Below are 18,790 nucleotides of genomic sequence, written 5' to 3' on the forward strand. Positions count from 1 at the left end.
GGCCATCATGGTTTATGGATGGAAGCAGCTTCATTGAGGCTGGACACCGGAAGGCAGGTTATGCAGTGGTAGCCCTGGAAGACCAGGTGATCGAAGCAAAGTCACTCCCGCCTGGAACATCGGCCCAGCTGGCAGAGCTAACTGCGCTTACCAGAGCCCTGAGCCTGGCAAAGGGACAGAAGATAAACTTTTATACAGATTCTAAGTATGCATTCCTGACTTTACATGCCCATGGAGCCTTATGGAAAGAAAGAGGTTTGCTTACCTCCAGAGGAAGCCAGGTGGCCCACCCACAAGCCTTGTTGAACCTTCTGGATGCTGTATGGGAGCCCGAGGCAGTGGCAGTTATCCATTGTTATGGACACAAGACTGGACCAGGAGAAGTGGCCAGAGGAAACCGATTGGCAGACAGAGTGGCCAAGGAAGCAGCCCAAGAACTGGCCCCCGCCTCGGTTATTGGAGCACTGGTCCCAGAAGAAATTTTAAGCACCACTGACAAGCCAGCTTATACGAAGCAGGAAAGGGACACTGCAGACGCTCAGGAGCTGACATTGTCCAAAGAAGGATGGTACCTTACCCCTGATGACAGGATATGGATTCCAGAGTCCCTTTCTCGGCAGGTTACTCAGAGATACCATGATTCAACCCACATAGGACCAGATGCTACAACCAAGCAGCTGGAGAAATGCTTCTATATAGCCCACCTCTACCAACTGGCAGCCCAGATTTCCAGGAAATGCCTGCTGTGTCAAAAGAATAATCCCAGAGCCGGACCACTGGCTCCCCCAGGGATTCAGCATAGTGGAACTGCACCTATGGAAGATCTTGTCGTGGACTTTACTGAATTACCCCGTTGTGGACTACACCGCTACCTGCTGGTGGCAGTGTGCACCTACACCGGATGGGCCGAAGCATGGCCAACAAAGACTGAAAAGGCATTTGAAGTAACCAGGTGCCTGCTTAGGGAAATCATCCCTCGCTATGGATTGCCAAGGTCCATAGGATCTGACAATGGACCAGCATTTGTTCATGCAGTCCTACAGGGACTGGCAAAAGCGCTCCAGATCAACTGGAAGCTGCATACTGCTTATAGACCCCAGAGTTCTGGAAAGGTAGAGAGAATGAACAGGACTCTAAAGAATCAGCTGTCCAAGCTGACACAGGAAACCGGGTCTAATTGGGTGACCATGTTGCCCTTGGCATTACTCAGGGTCCGCAGTCTCCCGTCAAAGCGAACCCACCTGTCACCCTTTGAAATTGTGCTTGGGAGACCGGTCCCATATGTCAGAATGTTGTCCCCACATGCTGGTCAGGATATGCAATTGAATAATTAAGTCCAGATATTCTTTCGAGTTTTCTTTTGTCTCGACAGGTGGACCCAGGCTCACAACCCCTGTGTGTTGGCTGCATCAGTTCGAGCCAGGTGATGAAGTGTGGGTAAACGATTGGGCACGGACGCAGCTACAACCGTGCTGGAACCTTATACCGTCCTGCTCTCCACACCCACCGCCGTGAAATTCGCCGGCATCACCCCTTGGGTCCACCACACCAGAGTGACCACTATAGATTGAACTGTGCAGTTAAATCCTGATTAACCCCTTCGGCTGACCATCTCCAGACCCTCCGCTGATGACCGCTCTGCTGATATCACACCGGAAGCTGATATCTCAACGCACAGCTGAAGAAATGGATGGGAGGGACGCCCGCGGGCAGCGTCCCCAACGTGAAAACCCGTGCCGGGACTGATCCAGGAAGTCCACCAGGACATTTAATACTTTCATAAGGACTTTCTCTTTTCCTTTTTTTTCTGTTATATTCTGTATTGATTTGCTCTATGCCCCACAGCCCTGACCCTACCGAGCCATACCGCCCTTACTGGCCTGCTGGCCTCTGCTACGACTGGTTCGTCTTGCCGGTGGTAAGAGATGGCGTGCTCATTGACTACTGGAAACAGGGGTTTGATGAGGTTACTATACCAACCTCATCTGATGGACCAGGTTCTAATCTTAATCCAGGCGTTAGATGGGACGGAACCTATCTTAATGCAAGTATTGCAGGGGTGGGAGCCTTAACCAGGTGTGCATTGAAATTGCTAAACAAGTGCCAGTAAGAATTGCCACCCCAGGATTTCAGCTTCCATATGCTCTGGTCAGTAGGGAGGCAGCACGAGAGTTCAATCCACCCAACAGGGTTAGTAGAAAAGTTGACCCACATAGTGGGAGCATCAGCTCACCGGTAGGCTCTCACCCTTGAGGAAGTTCACCACAATGCTAAATCTTTCCAATTATTGGCTGTGTATGCACATGCCACCTTATGCTAAATGGCCAGGTTTGATGCTACATGGAATTCCCATTGGTAACATCTTCAACATAGAGAGGAGTTTGTGTGCTAGTTCATTTTCATTGCTGTATGTTTATCCCAGATAATAATGTCAGCATTTCGGCCACAATTGACCACATGGAAACAATGATAGCTGAAAACCCGCTAAAAACTACAGAAGGTGATCCATGGAATTGGTTATATTCTTGGTTGCCCGATGGTGGATGGATGGGGAGGATATTTAGTATGGTGATAGGCCCAATAATGCTTCTATTGCTTTTTTGCTTTTGTATTCCCTGCTTGATGCAATGCTTGCAGAATATGATGGGAAAGATGATGTCTCGCATGATGGGACCTCGCGTGATTGCTGTAATGAGAGAATATAGACCCCTACCCCAGAACGAATCTAAGTAATAGATTGTTCAAAAGAAGAGGAGGGAGTAAAGGGAGATGGGAAAAGGTTTCTCTCAATATTTTCTGTGCTTAGAACTCTGTACCTAAGAAAGGTTGCTCTCAAATACTATCTGCAGTAAATTCCTGTGCTAATCCTGTGCTAATCTTACTTCTGCAAATTTTGGCCAGACAGTTAGCACACCGCCAGTGACTGCTTGCAAAATTTGGCTGACAGGTCAAAAGTTCGTTTCCTGCCTAGCCAGCTAGCAAGAAACCGCTGCTGTTAGCAATAACTAACCAGACCTGCTAAATTTGGCTGGCGGGTCAAAAGTGCAGATTTAACCAGGCCTGCTAAAGAGGCCCCTTTTCCTGTCTTATGCTTACTAATGCAAAGATGAGAAAAGACACGTGTACAAAGGAGAGGGGAGGAATGTTTAGCAAGCAATAAAATGTGTTTAGCAAGCAAAATAGAAAGACAGGAATGTTTAGCAAGCAATAAAATGTGTTTAGCAAGCAATATAGATGTGCCATGTAAGGGAATAATTTGAGAAGGTATGGGAGGGGGGAAGAGTGCTCAGAGAGTATAAGAAAGTTTGCTGAAGTGTCTTGCTTTACAGCCAGTATATTTTCAGGAGCTATCCAGCTGGTTGTCTCTGTGTACAGATATTGTCTCTGTGCACAGATTTCAATAAACTTTTTCTCCAAAGAAGATTTTGCTTTCCTGGTACTTTTGTTCCCTCCAAGGTCCGGGGATGGCGTGGCTGATGGATCCCTAGGTAAATAAGGCTTCAAGAGTAGAAGAAATTGCATACAAGAACGTGGTCATTAGGAGAATTTTGCACTAAAAGGCTGATGAATTTTCATGAGGACTTTCTGTGTGTGTGTGTGTGTGTGTGTGTGTGTGCGCGCGTGTGTGTGTGTGTGTATAGACACACCAAATAAAATAAATAAACTGATGTGGAAATGTGGACAGAACAATACTGGGATAATAATAATAATAATAATAATAATAATGGTAATAATATTTATACCCCACCCATCAGGCTGGGTTTCCCTAGCCACTCTGGGCAGTTTACAGCATATATAAAAACACAGTAAAATATCAAGCATTAAAAACTGCCTTCAGATGTCGTCTAAAAGTTGTGTAGTTCTTTATCTCCTTGACATCTGAAGGGAGGGTTTTCCACAGAGCAGGCACCACTACAGAGAAGGCCCTGAGAAACTGAAACTGTAAATAAACTAGACGAGGGTTATAGAATCAAAAGAACTGTGGAGTTGGATGAAGCCCCCAAGTGTCATCCAATCCCAGTACCGGCACCTTTTAAAAAGAATAAAAATAATAACCACTGAGCCTAAAGACATCACAGTCCCTGCTGTGTCTTACTGTCCAAAAGGAAACACAGACCCTGGTAAACATGCCTGGTGTCCCTGGAATCTCAAACTGCTCAGAGGTTGGGGTGGCATGTAACAATATTCTTCCTCAGAAGGGGAGTTGCAACTTCCCAACAATCCCTTTTCCTCCAGTGAATGGCTTTTAATACAACGCAGGAGTGGCTCTGTGGTCTAGGGAAGCTTTTAATGTTTAACAGACTATTGTATTTTAATATTTTGTTGGAAGCCGCCCAGAATGGCTAGGGAAACCTGCCAGATGGGCAGGGTATAAATATATTATTATTATTATTATTATTATTATTATTATTATTAACCACTGAGCCTCTTGGGCTTGCTAATTAGAAGGTCAGCAGTTTGAATCCCCGCGATGGGGTGAGCTCCTGTTGCTCTGTCCCAGCTCCTGCCAGCCAAGCAGTTCAAAAGCACACCAGTGCAAGTAGATAAATAGGTACCTCTGTGGTGGGAAGATAAATGACATTTCCGTGCGCTCTGGCTTCCGTCATGGTTTCCCATTGCGCCAGAAGAGGTTTAGTCATGCTGGCCACATGACTCGGAAAACTGTCTGTAGACAAACGGCGGCTCCCTCAGCCTGAAAAGAGAGATGAGCGCTGTAACCCCATAGTCGCCTTTGACTGGACTTAATCATCCAGGGGCCCTTTACCTTTTACCCACTACAGCCACAGGTTAAGAGGCAGCTAAGCCATGATGAGCTGTGTGGAGAAACTCACACCAAGATGGATCCAAACGTGTTGTTTGGACAGTACGGCTGATGGTGCACTGACTTCTGCTTGTATCTGCCATGAGGATGGAGAAGGGACTAGAACAGGCTGTTGCTTGCTTGTAGAGATGTAATATTCCTAGGCAGAAGCACCAAGGTATCCCAGAGCCCTAATTTCTCTGTTCCATTTTACAAGCTCTGAAAGAACATGACTCTATCACAGTTTGCCTTGCCTGTGCATTATTCACAAACACAGCTAATTTATTGTGGCCATTAGTTCTGAGATTTACTAGACATCTCTACTGGGTTTTGAATGTTGCCTTGTTTTCGTTAAATTTCCCTTGCTGCCAAAAAGAATATTTTCAGAACCACAATGGAAATTTATCTTGAGCTACAGGGGCCCCGCAGAACTGGCCAGCGTGCTTATTAATGTGACTGACAAGTGTGACAATTAGTATATCAGGAACTGTGACACATCCCTTCTCATACCTTGCCCCCCAACCCAAGCCACGACAACGGAAAAGAGCACAGTTCACACTATCAAAAATGCTGAGACCCTACCTGCCTGCGACTGTCTTGCCAGAGTGGTGCATGCTCTAGTTATCTCCCGCTTGGACTACTGCAATGCGCTGTACGTGGGGCTACCTTTGAAGGTGACCCAGAAACTGCAATTAATCCAGAATGCGGCAGCTAGACTGGTGACTGGGAGTGGCCGCCGGGACCACATAACACCGGTTCTGAGAGATCTGCATTGGCTCCCAGTACGTTTCTGAGCACAATTCAAAGTGTTGGTCCTTTAAAGCCCTAAATGGCCTCAGTCCAGTATACTTGAAGGAGCATCTCCACCCCCATCGTTCAACCCGGACACTGAGGTCCAGCTCCGAGGGCCTTCTGGCGGTTCCCTCGCTGCGAGAAGTGAGGTTACAGGGAACCAGGCAGAGGGCCTTCTCGGTAGTGGCGCCTGCCCTGTGGAACACCCTCCCAGCAGATGTCAAGGCAATAAACAAGTATTTTGCTTTTAAAAGACAACTGAAGGCAGCCCTATTTAGACTGAAGGCAGCCCTGTTTTGGGAAGTTTTTAATATTTAATGCTGTATTGTTTTTAACACTTGATTGGAAGCCGCCCAGAGTGGCTGGGGAAACTCAGCCAGATGGGCAGGGTATAAATATATTATTATTATTATTATTATTATTATTATTATTATTATTTGCTTCCTTGTTTCTGAGCCAGAATGAGACATTGGAGGCATGACTCCCCCCCCCCCGACTCTGGATGTTTTGACTCAAGAATTGCTAACCTGGTGCCCTCCTCATGCTTTGGGCAACAATCTCCATCAGCTTCAGATGAAAATTGTCATCCAAAGCATCGGGAAGACCAAGCTGGAGACCCCTATTTCCCTCACAGAGGTGCAATTCCCAGAGTTCCCAGGGAAGATGAATTGATTATTAAACCTGTCTGAGAATTTTAGCTCTGTGAGGGGAATCAAGGGTCTCCTGACAACTGTCACCATCTTATGCAAACTACAGCCGTCAGAATACTTTGTGTGAAGCCACGACTGTTTAAAGGGTGGTGGTACTGCTTTAAACCTATAATGCAATTTATGTATGCTACAACAGCGGCAAGAGTCTTGATAGCACAAGGATGGACGAATGAGGAAACCCCAACAAAAGAACAGTGGCAAGAGAAATTGATGAACTATGCAGAACTGGCGAAACTGACATACAAATTGCGAGATAAGGACAACTGTGACTTTAAAGAAGAATGGGAACTTTTAACAAATTATTTAAAAAGACAAAAAAAATGAACTGGACTCCTTGGCAGGTTTTGAATAAACATACACAAATTAATTGAGGATTAATATAGTAGACAGATAATAAAAGGATATATACAGTATGCAGTATGCAGTATGCAAAGAATAACATGAGTTGAGAAATCAGAAAGAGGAGCTGAGGGAAGTCTTGGGGGGGAGGGTTCTTTGGGGAGGGGGAGGGGGAAAGGGGGGAAATAATGAAGATGATTTGTTTTGATAATTTGTTATGTTGAAATTGTTAATAATTTTTTAAATAGAATAAAATAATAAAATAAAATAAAATAAAATAAAATAAATGTATAATGCAGATGGGGCCTTTGTGTAAAACATTTCTGCTTTCCCTTTGCACACACCCAACACACGATAGGCAACCGTCGTACGATGTCAGAAGGTTGCGGCGCCCATAATATCTCTACCAATCTGTTGCCTGCAGTGAAAGTGACCTTTCCCTCTGTAGCAAAACACACCAGGTATATTATCTGCATACAGTCCCTTTGTACACTCTAAAGCAAATGACTGACGTTCAGACTTCTTTTGAATATGGGTGTTTCCAAGCAAAGGCTAAGCAAATGTCCTTCCTTTATTACCCTTGCCTAGCTCTACAACGCCCTTGAATTTGTAACCTTCAAATGTTTATTTCTGAGGTCTTATTGATGTTCTTGGTCAGCTACTGAATTTTCGGAGTATATATAAATGGCCTACTTTTTTTGCACTGGGTTTACTCGGCCAAAAGTATTAGCTTTAATGGGACTGTCCTCTGAGAGGACGCTCTATGATCACAATGTATGGCTGGAAGCAGAGGAGAGGTGGAAGGTGCCAGTTGGGGAACCCCCAAGAGAAGAAGGCTCAGAGTGTCACAAATTCTTCACGGCGCTTTAGCAGAAATGCTCAGAGTTCCAGGTTCTTCAGTGCAGTATATTTATTGTGAGCTATATATACAAATCCCCTTCATGGATCACTGCCTTGCCGTGGCGAAGGGGCTTGAATAACTCAGAGAAGCTATGAACTGCAGTATTTTTCACCTTATAGGACGCACCGGCCCATAGGACGCACCTAGATTTGGGGGGGGGGAATAAAGAAAAAATTTTTTATTCCCCCCCAGGCGTGGGGTTGGGGCGGGGGAAGCCTGAGCTTCCCCCTCCCCCAGCCCCCAGAACGGGACCCAGAGCGATGCCGAAGCTGCGTGCAGCTTCGGCATCGCTCTGGGAGCTTGCGGGGCTGGGGGAGGGGGAAGCCCTCCGCCAGCCTCCAAACCAGGTCGGGAGACAGCGAGATGGCGCACTGCGCCTCCCCGCTGTCCCCCGAGTTTGCGGGGCTGGCGACGGGGAGGAGCAGGCTTCTCCCCCCCGCCAGCCTTCTAACCAAGTCGGGGGACAGCGGGAAAGGCGCGCTGCGCCTCTCCCGCTGTCCCCCGAGCTTGTGGGGCTGGTGGTGGGGCTCTCCAGGCTTCAGCGAAAGCCTGCATTCGCCCCATAGGACACACACACATTTCCCCTTCATTTTTGGAGTGGGAAAAGTGCGTCCTATAGAGCGAAAAATACGGTATGCTGTGCAGGGCACCCAAGATGGACAGGTCATAGTGGAGAGTTTTGACCAAACGTGATCTACCTGGAGCAGGAACCGGCAAGCCACTCCAGTATCTCTGCCAAGAAAACTCCATGGACAAAGACAATAGGCATATAAAAGTTATGACGCTGGAAGATGAGCCCCTCAGGTCCGAAGGCATCCAACATGCTACTGAGGAAGAGCGGAGGACAAGTTCAAGTAGATTCAGAGCTGATGAAGCGGCTGGGCCAAAGCCGAAAGGTCACTCAGTTGCGGATATGCCTGGAAGCGAAAGGAAAGTCCAATGCTGTAAAGAAAAATATGAGTTTGACCAAACTGCAGGAGGCAGTGGAAGACAGGAGTGCCTGGCGTGCTCTGGTCCATGGGATCATGAAGAGTCGGACACGACTAAACGACTAACATATACAACAACAAACATATACAAATATCTACAGGCTATAATACACAAGCAGTTCATACAGTCAAGCAAAGTACCTGACTGCACCTTAAGGCAAATAGGAAGACCTCTAACTCTCTCTCTTTGACCACACTCCTCTACACCACCACCTTTACTGCTGGACAGGTTTCCCTTTTAAACCAATGACAGCCAATCAACTGTCAGCACATTACTGCTGAGTCGTTCTGACCCAGCACTTCCATAGAAAGCATTGCAGGCTGATTGCATCAGCTAGCAAACTCAAGCTTGCAGACTTACTATCTCACACAGCATTCTGTGATCCTGACACAGAGCAAGGGGATTGATGGTGAGACGACAAGAAGTGGTCAGAGGCAGAAGATGGAGAAGACTAGGACAAAAGTGGTGTTGGAAGCTGAAGAGGTAACAGGGTTTAGTGAGCAGGAAGAGGCTGTGGCAGAGAGCAGTCCAGAAGCAGAGGCAGAAGCAGAGACTGGAAAGGAGGGAGACCAAAAGACAGAGATGAGGCAGGCTGCTGAAGAAGCCAGGGAGTCTCCCCCTCCTGCTGCAACCAGTTCCCCTCTCCCGTGGTCTCAGAACCAGAAGAAGTTTGAAGAGGGTGGAGCAAAGACAGTCACAGTGACAAAGTCTCAGGTTCCTTGGGAAGGACCCAGGGGAGGAGGAAGCTTAGGCAACTGTGGGAAGGCAGGGACCTTTAGTCCTCTCAACTGCCTCTTTGGGGCAAGGTCTACCAGGAAGTGTTGCTGTGCTCACTCTAATCAGGAGTAGAGTGATGATTAAGAGTTCTTCCAGATGGGCTTAACTGCAAATGGGTCACTGAGATATTGCAAAGAAAACATTGGCAATATTTCTTTTCTTTACGTATCTGATTTTCTCCAGAAAAGGTAAATCTGTATTTAACAGGGAGGGAAGCATTTGTTGCCATCAGTGTTGTGTTGATGCTGCAAAAAGCTTGCCTACATGAGGAGCACCAGTCTCACGATAAGCACACATCTGGGTGTTTCTATTTCCCCTTAATTGCCAAGTTCCTAGGATGAACCTTTGACCCTCTTATGCACAATTTCCTGAGCAAAAGGTCCTTTTGAACTCTTAACGTCCTTGTGCACTTTTGACCCTTCTTTGCAGGAGAGCCAAAAGGCAACCATTTTACAACCCAAGTTTTACAGACAAACACAAAATGGCTACAAATACATATTCCTTCACATCATGTTTACTCAGATATATGCACACAAGGAGGGATTGGTTTCTTATGACATACAATCCAACATTTCTCTGATGAAAACAGGGATGTTCTAAATTATTATTATTATTATTATTATTATTATTATTATTATTATTCCCCACCCAGAACAGTGAAAATTGAGAATGCATTCTGGCAAAAATCTTTGGGAGGGGGAAAACCTTTTAAGTCAGTTTCTGCTAAAATGAGAGAAAATAGTTTTAAAACAATTCACAGGTGAAATGCGACAGGTTGAGCTCCCATTCAAGTCCTTTGTCATATATCCAAATGTGGTGAGAATGCAAACCAGTACCAATTATTTTGGAAATTAGTCTTTGAAGAAGTTCGTTCCATTACACAAACAGGTGACATAACCTGATCTGAAGCTAACTTTATTAAATCTGTGTAGAGATGATCAAAATAATTTATTGCTTAAGGACCCACGAATCCTTTTTAATGTCTGCGGCTAGAAATATAATTGTACAATATTGGAAAACAGCCACTAACTTAACTCTAGAGGCATGGTGGAATAGAATATGCAGGAACTAATGAAGCAATTTAGGGAGCTCAGGAACACAAAGGCAAAGATGATTTGGAAACTTTATGGTACGTGTTTATTCAGTACAGCACCAGCTACCATGGCTCAAGATGGAGAATAGAAGACCCTTAACTCCTATAATCAACTCTAACTATTGTACAAACTTGCTTAATGTTTAAGTATATCGTTTGCTTTGTACATGCATGGAATGCTTCAGGGGGTATATGGGGATTATTAGTTAGATGTGTTTTCTGAAACTGAAAGATTTTTTGTAAAAAAGAATAAACCTAGAATCTTTTTAAAAATAAAACTAAATACAGAAGTTTTCTTTAAAAAACAAAACCAGAAAACTCCATTCAGAACAAATGTTTTGGACTGCAGGTTCTTTTACTACACTGTTTCATTTCAGATAAAAGAAGATTATGAATTTTAGGTAGAACATTTCAAACATTCGTTTTCTCAGAGGCATTAGACTGCTGAAAAAGAAAAGATGGAAGGCACAGGCTTTCGAATTGCTGCTTTTATTGACTGTTCCTTCTGTAATTTCAACTTCTTTAAGGCTGTTTCATCATCTTTTTTTTTTAAGTGTTTAATTGTTCTTTTTTGTGAGTGGCCCAGAACTGTGGGAGAGACAGTTAAAGAAATAAAATGTGCTGATTGTTAATTAATGAGCTACATCTGAAGCATCCTCCATCTCTGATTCTAACCTACATTAAGCTACCTGAATAATACGTGACAGGAAAAGTGAAGCTGTGAAATCTAGTCTAGTTTAATGGACCAAAAATGCAAGCATCGTTTGGGTAAATTCCTCCTTAAAGGTCACCACTTTCTCTAAAGAATACCTTATATCCCTTCCCAATTACTGAGGACTTGGGGGGGGGGGCACTGTTAATGGTCCCCTATGGCTCGGATGCACAGCTCGGATACTGCAGGAGTCATGAATTTTCTGGGCCCAATTTTGTGCAACTTTATTCCAGTTGAGGTCAGATAAGCCCCATCCCTCTTGAAGTTCTAGCACCTACTGAAGACATCTTTTCAACCCTGCAAGCCCTTTAATTGAAGTCTGGTTTTATTGTCTTAAGGGACGCGGGTGGCGCTGTGTGTTAAACCACAGAGCCTAGGACTTGCCGATCAGAAGGTCGGCGGTTCGAATCCCCACGACGGGGTGAGCTCCCGTCGCTCTGTCCCTGCTCCTGCCAACCTAGCAGTTCAAAAGCACGTCAAAGTGCAAGTAGATAAATAGGTACCGCTCTGGCGGGAAGGTAAACGGCGTTTCCATGCGCCGCTCTGGTTTCGCCAGAAGTGGCTTAGTCATGCTGGCCACATGACCTGGAAAAACTGTCTGCAGACAAACGTCGGCTCCCTCGGCCAGTAAAGCGAGATGTGCGCCGCAACCCCAGAGTTGCTCGCGACTGGACTTAACTGTCAGGGGTCCTTTACTTTTATTGTCTTAAGAATTATTTATATTTTACTTTTCTGTGTTTTGTTTCTTGTACACTGTTTAGAGATGACTGTACTTAAGCGGCGTGTGTGTGATTTCTTAGTTTACAAAAATACATGCATTGTCTCTTTTCAAGTTGTGTTTTTTACAATCAGTTTCATGTGTTGTGAAATGTTAAGTGCTGCATACAGTGTTAGGTCAAGAAGAAAAGAGGGGGAAAGAAGAGAAGGGGGCATGGTGAGGAGGGTGGGGTTGGGTGGCAATGCTTATATTCTTCTGCTTAGCGTATGTGTGGGGTTTTCTGCCAGTGTCACTTGTGTGGGTTCCTTCTCTTACTATTTGCTTGTTGTATTTCTCTGGTGGTGAGAGAGGTTGCGGGTGGCCTAGGGTGTGGTTGGTTGTCTTTGATTGGCTGTACAGTGGTACCTCAGGTTAAGTACTTAATTCGTTCCGCAGGTCCGTTCTTAACCTGAAACTGTTCTTAAGCTGAAGCACCACTTTAGCTAATGGGGCCTCCTGCTGCCGTGCTGCCGGAACAGAATTTCTGTTCTCATCCTGAAGCAAAGTTCTTAACCTGAAGGACTATTTCTGGGTTAGCCGAGTCTGTAACCTGAAGCGTATGTAACCCGAGGTACCACTGTAGTGAGATTTGGTTTTGTGTGTGAGTGGGGTGTGTGTTTGGATCAATTTAGCCAGATTGATTCGTATGTTGTTGGAGGATTCTTATTGTCGTCTTGTTGGGCTGTGTATGTGATAAAGGGTAACCATACCGGGGTGAAGGCGTCTTCTATTTGTCCCTATGTCAGTATCAGTTTTTGGGTTAGTTTTTCTAATAAGGCTGTTTCCCATACTATTTGGTACCATTGGTCCATGCTTACGCCTGACAGGTCTCTCCAGTGTCTGGCTATGATGCTCCTAGCTGCTGAGATAAATTGCTTAAATTACATAAATAAAGGTGCAGAAAGGTCTGCCTCCGCTGTTCCACCTACACTGTTGTGTGCCTCTGAGCAACAGTTTCAGGAAACCACAAGTAGATAAGAGTGATTTTGTGCTCATCGGGTCCTGCTTTTCAGCTTCCCGTTGGAGTATCTGGCTGGTCACAGTGAGAACAAGATTCTGGATTAAGATGAACCATTGGCCTGATCCAGAAAAACTCTTCTTACATTTATTTCATAGAATCATAGATTTGGAAGGGGGACCCTGAGAATCATCTAGTCCAGGCTTTCCCAAACTTAGGTCTCCAGCTGTTTTGGGACTACAATTCCCATCATCCCTGACTGCTGGTCTTGCTAGCCAGGGATGATGGGAGTTGTAGTCCAACAGCTGCTAAGAAACCCAAGTTTGGGAAGCTCTGATCTAGTCCAACTCCCTGCAATGCAGGAATATGCAGCTGTCCCTTAGGGGGATCGAACCTGCAGCCTTGGCGTTATATTACTGTTTGATTGTAATGAAACTAGTTTTTAGCTTTTAATGTTTTTGTTAGGTTTCATGTTTTTTATATTGCTGCAAACTGCTGTGATATATTTTTAATGATGCAGTGCCATATATTTTTAATACGTAAATAAATAAAACCTCTAAGCAGTTTACAAGAAATATTAAAATGATTTCATCTTCACCAGCCTCTCTTGATTCAGATTGCCTGGAGAACTATAGCTGAGTGTCACTAGCATTCTGGTGGCACCTTGCTGCCAAAACTCCTGATGACTGTTCCAGCGGCTTCACATAACTATTAAATAGCATCAGGAACTGAATAGCACCCGGCAGCACCCCAGGGAGATGGCTCTGTAACATCCACAGGCGTGTATGTCTCGTACCTGTGAAGCTCTTTATAATTTGGCAGTGCCAGTCTTCCTCTGCAGCTGGGAGGAATTGCTTGTCTCCTTGTATAAATCATTCACAGCATACAACAAATTGCTTCACATCCAGGTCCTAGAGGTGATTAATCACAGGTTGTCAGCTCTTGCTGTTCATCAGCTTGCAAAATTAAAAGACTACTCTTTTCGTCCTAGGTAGGCCATGGCAGGCCTGGAAAACAATCAATATATATATGGAATAAATTTATAAGTGGAAGCATTGCTTTAAAATGAAAATGGGGAGGGAATCTGTGCTTGGAAGGCATGTCTTTCCACTCACCTGCCTCTCCAGTTTGGGCATGTGAAGTCCCAAATTGATTCTGATTCAGATGCAACAGAGAGGAAGAGCCGAGTGTCACCAGCATAATGTTTTTATTTATTTTTGATGGTACAGATGATATGTTTTGAGAACATAATTGTTGCAACAGTAAACAACAAATACCCTGTCCTAATAAAATTACAGTTTTTTGTCATGCTGTGCAATACAGGCATGTCCAACAGGTAGATCGTGATCACTGGATGTCCACGGTAGATCACTGGTAGATCATTGGCTCCCTCCAAAGAAGCTGAACAACTGTGGCTCCCCTAAAAAAAGCTCAAAATTTTACCTCCACCCTGAAAAAACTCAGCAACTTTGACCCAACTCCCCCAAAAAGGGGATAGATCACTGCCAGTTTTTAACTCTGTGAGTAGATCGTAGTGTCTTGGGAGTTGGCCACCCCTGTAATAAAAGTTTCATTTGATCACTTTAGATCGTGCCATATTTTCCCATGGGTGGGACTCCCACCAGAGTCTGAACAATTTATGTATCAATAAACATTGGTGTCATGTTGATGGCATCCCACCCCCAGATAAGAAGATAAAAAGTACTGGAGATAAAATGGTACCCTATAGTTCACCATAGTGTAGACATCAAGGGGCTGATGAACACTCACCCAATGTAGATATGATCAGAATTATCATAGTGTTTCCAATACTCCTATCACAGAATTGCTCCAGATTGCCATGGCCAGTGGCATCGAAAGCTGCAGAAGTGTTGTAGCTCAGTGCGTGCTTTGGATGCATAATGTCTCTTGTTCAACCCCCAGCTACTCCTCCCCTGCCTAAAACTCTGGAGAGCTACTGCCAGTCAGTGTAGACAATATTGTGGATGATGGACCAATGGCTTGATTCAGTATGTTCCCAGCATGTTTGCACTCCTATCTCAGAAACATCTACACTGGCTTGGTTATGTCCACAGAAAGGAAGATGGCAGGCTCCCCGAGGACATGTCCTATGGGGAGCTGGCACCAGGCCCACTGGCAGACCATCTCTGCCCTAGAGATGTCTCCAAACATGACATGAAGTCTGGCAACATCAACCCTGTCATGTGGGAATCCCTTGCAGACAACCGCAGTGCCTGGAGACAGTCAGGCCATGTGACCCGAGTGGGAATGACTTCTGGGAGGAGCACAGAGAGAGGAAACATCCTGGTGCATCTGCAGCAGCTCAACCGGATGCCTTCATCTGCCCCAGCTGCAACAAAACATGTCTCTCCCATATCGGTCTCTGCGGTCATGGCAAGCCCTGCAACCATCCCACAGTTTGACTTCACCCCCAAAGGAGCACTGTCTCCCAAGACAGATAAATGCCAGCAACTGGGCCCAGGGCAGACTTACCGAGCATGTGGTCAGATGCATCAGGACTCACATCATCTGAAACTGATGCCACAGCAGAAGCTTAGACATGGCTCTCTACGGTGCCGGTTGCTAGCTGATGGCTTTTTTAAAAAATAGGAAGATAAATGAATAAAGGACAATGCTAGTCATGGCTTTTAGCTATAATTGCAGGAAGCTGCCTTACCCTGTCAGGCTATCTGTCCATCAAGTCTGTTATTGTATATTCCGAAAGGCAACAGATCTTCAAAATCTCAGGCAGACAGGGGACTTCCGGGGTGGCGCCATCGGCAATGGCGGATTCCCTCTGAACTGGAGGGACCAGCTCCACGGGAATCGGGTCTTTTCCGCTACGGCGAAGTGGGGACCCATTCAAAAATCACAGGCGGATGAAGCCTGTGACCATGGGACTCGGCGGGCACCCTTAGCGCCCCCCCAACCCGCAAAAGAACCCATTAACGGGCTCCGGAGCGAAGAGGGGAAAGTGGCGCGGTGCTGAGAGTCAACTGCTTCTTCCGTGGAGCGAAGCCGCACAGCCGTTGCCGGAGAGCGCTGCCTTTTTCCTGGGACAATCTGGCTTCTAAAATAATCACCCGTGAGTACCTAAACTCGAACAATTGGACTCTAAATATGGACTTGTGAGCAGAAAGGAAAATTGGACTTAAAAGTTTACCTTAATTTGGCGCTGAAACGGGAAGGTCTAAACAGGAAGTCAGCCTTCCGTTTCTTTGTAGATAGACTAAAGCAAAGACATGGCAAACTAGAGCTCAGAAAATCGCCTGTAAAAGATTAACTTTCATCATTTAAAATTGTTGAACCCCCTTCAGAAGCAGGAGAAGAGGGGGGATTTTTTTGGACTGTTTAAACCTGCAGAAGTGAGGGTAAAGTAAAATAACTTTCCACCGTCCTGATCCTGGAGCGGGGTGTTAGGACTGACGTTTTTTTGAAGCTCATTGACCAGAGACAATGTTTTTGACAGATAGCTATAAGAAGAGAAACTTTGACTCCATTGTTCCCCTTCGCTTCTTAAAGGAACAAATATTGACAAAATATCTGAAAAAGGAAACTTTTGTTGCTAGACTTGTCTTTAAAAGAAAGAACAAATAGAAGTTTTCCCCCTAGAGGGAGACTGTGAAACTGTAACCAACTTCGGGGAGCTGGCAGCTGTTACAGATTACAATTGTGGGAACAGACATCTGACCTTGCAGGACAATGTATTCAGAAGCTCTGTTGTGTGCTTTCTATAAAACAAATGCCCTACTGGAACAGCTACATGAGAAGACGAATTTAATGGCTGATTCGATTAGAAATTTTGAACAGGCAGTGGGAAATTTTGAACAGGCAGTGGGAAAATATGTGGAGCCCACCCAGGAATTAAATCAGGAGTGTGCCCTGACAGAACAGGCCCAACAGGAACATGAGCTTTTGGATTTGACAAATGAACTTGGAAAAAGCCAGATTTGGAAAGAAAAAGTTTGGTTTGGTTTGGAAATGGGGGGCTGGATAGACCCCCCTATGCAGGGATGTTTGGACTTTTCAAGTCTGGCAATGGGCCGTGAGATGTCTGGGATTGTGGGGGCTCCTAATTTTGGAGGGATTTTGAAACATGTTCTTAAATACCACATGGAATTTAGTGTGGATTATGGAAAAGGGGCTGATCTGTCGAGAAGGGTCAAAAATATTGTTAAGCTGGAGTTCCCACAAGTGAAACGAGCAGGAGACAAGGGAAAATACAGTTACAAATATGAAGAAGAACTGCGGAAGGGACATGGAAGAGACTTAAGGGCCTCGGATATAAGGTTACCAGGTTAATGCGCTAGATCGATGGGATAATAAGGACTGACAAAACCCGGGACCAGGAGGAAGGGACGCTGGATGAAGATTGGATTGTTTCTATTTCTTTTTCTACTACTAGGATTGTTTTATAAAATTGATGAATGTTAGAAAAATGTTGGAATGAAATTACTTGGCTTTAGTAAAGATGCTTAAAGAATTATGTAAGAATATTATGGTTATGAGAAGTTGGTAAAAATAAGATTTAAGTTTTAAGTTTCAAGGTTTTTTATAGTAAGATAAGATTAAAATAGTTTAAGGTAATGTAATGACAGAATTTTATGAAATATGGAAAGGATTTGCTGCAACAATTAACAACTAGGATACAAAAAAAGGGAGGAGGAGGAGGTCAAAGAAAGAAGGTAATGACAGTTGAGGATTTGAGAATAATGGATTTGTTTTTAAATGTTTGCGGTGTATTTTTTTTTTGAATTTGTATTGTTGGATGTGGTTTGTGTTTTTCTTTGTTCTTTCTTTGTTCTTTTTCTACTTTGTTTTCTTTTGTAACTCTAAAAAAAAATTTCCAATAAATATCATTTTAAAAAAACAACAAAATCTCAGGCAGGCAAAGGCCTTTTCCCATCACTTGCTACCTCAATTTCTTTTAACTGGAGATGACAAGCACGGAACCTGAGACTTTCTGCAAGCAAAGCATGTTTTCTACCAACGAGTGGTGGTCCTCCACTAAGATGGGAACCTTGCGGTTTAGACAATGAAATCAAACCTAAATAATATAGTCCATGACCAATGAATAGATGCAAAAGGATAGACAGAGTCAAGGTACCAAATAAACTGCATGCATTTCTGTAACAGGTATGAAAATGTTTCAGCAACGTTACAAAAAGTAAGTCCTATGGCCCCTGACCAATAGACTGTACAATAACAACCAAGCAATCCTATGTGCTTCACAACACGGAAATGAAGACACACAGTGTGGTGCAGTGGGAATTTGAGTCGGCACAGCTAGGTATTTCAGAATACATTTTTCTGTGCACCATTGTTGAGATATTTTAGAATATACTGATGTGATAGACACCGCCTGCAATTGTATATGGGCCATAGTCCATAGACTTACTCTTTGAAAAGTTTAAAAATCTTTTCATATCTGTGTTCTAGAAATACAATACATGAGGCTTCTGTAGTGCCGTTAAGTGTTCTCTCTCTCCCCCCGTTTTAGAAACACAAGTTTCTGGTCCTTAAGACTGTAAAGATAGCCTTGAAAGTATGTAAGTAGCATGTGCTGAAATCTCCGTGTGGCTTTTCCAGCAGTCAAGAGACAGAGCTCTGTGGGCCCTTCCTCAAAAGCAATGTTATGTCAGTGTGTGCAGATTCTTACATTATTAACCAGCCTCATTAATAGACCATAGGATAGCTTTTCCTGAACTTTATTTTGCAGAGTGAAGAGGGCTCTCTATGGAGATAAGGAGCACCAGGCTGGAACCTGGAACCCAAATGTAGAACCTGATGGTCCCTTGGTCAGAGATCCTGCAAGCCAGTTCTTAAAAGGTAAGAAGTGCAAGACCTTTGTGCATGCAAAAGAACTACAGAAACGACGAGAGTGAGGTCAGTGCTTCCCACACATTGACATCTTCGAAGCCAGGCTGTTGGAGCAGCTGCAGAGGTGGGCGTGCTGCTCC

At 44.6% G+C, this 18,790-nt stretch overlaps 1 long non-coding RNA gene across 1 annotated transcript; it reads right to left on the bottom strand.

The window, feature by feature from the left end:
• Positions 1 to 14,020: 14,020 nt before the first annotated feature.
• Positions 14,021 to 14,449, bottom strand: LOC308470651. The gene is made up of 2 exons (XR_013982505.1): positions 14,348 to 14,449; positions 14,021 to 14,308 (listed from the first exon to the last, which is right to left on the bottom strand). It is a non-coding gene; the product is annotated as an uncharacterized lncRNA (long non-coding RNA).
• Positions 14,450 to 18,790: the final 4,341 nt, after the last annotated feature.

This window comes from Podarcis pityusensis, assembly GCF_964106645.2.
Source record: "Podarcis pityusensis genome assembly, chromosome: 1".
In the NCBI taxonomy this organism is placed as follows: domain Eukaryota; kingdom Metazoa; phylum Chordata; class Lepidosauria; order Squamata; family Lacertidae; genus Podarcis; species Podarcis pityusensis.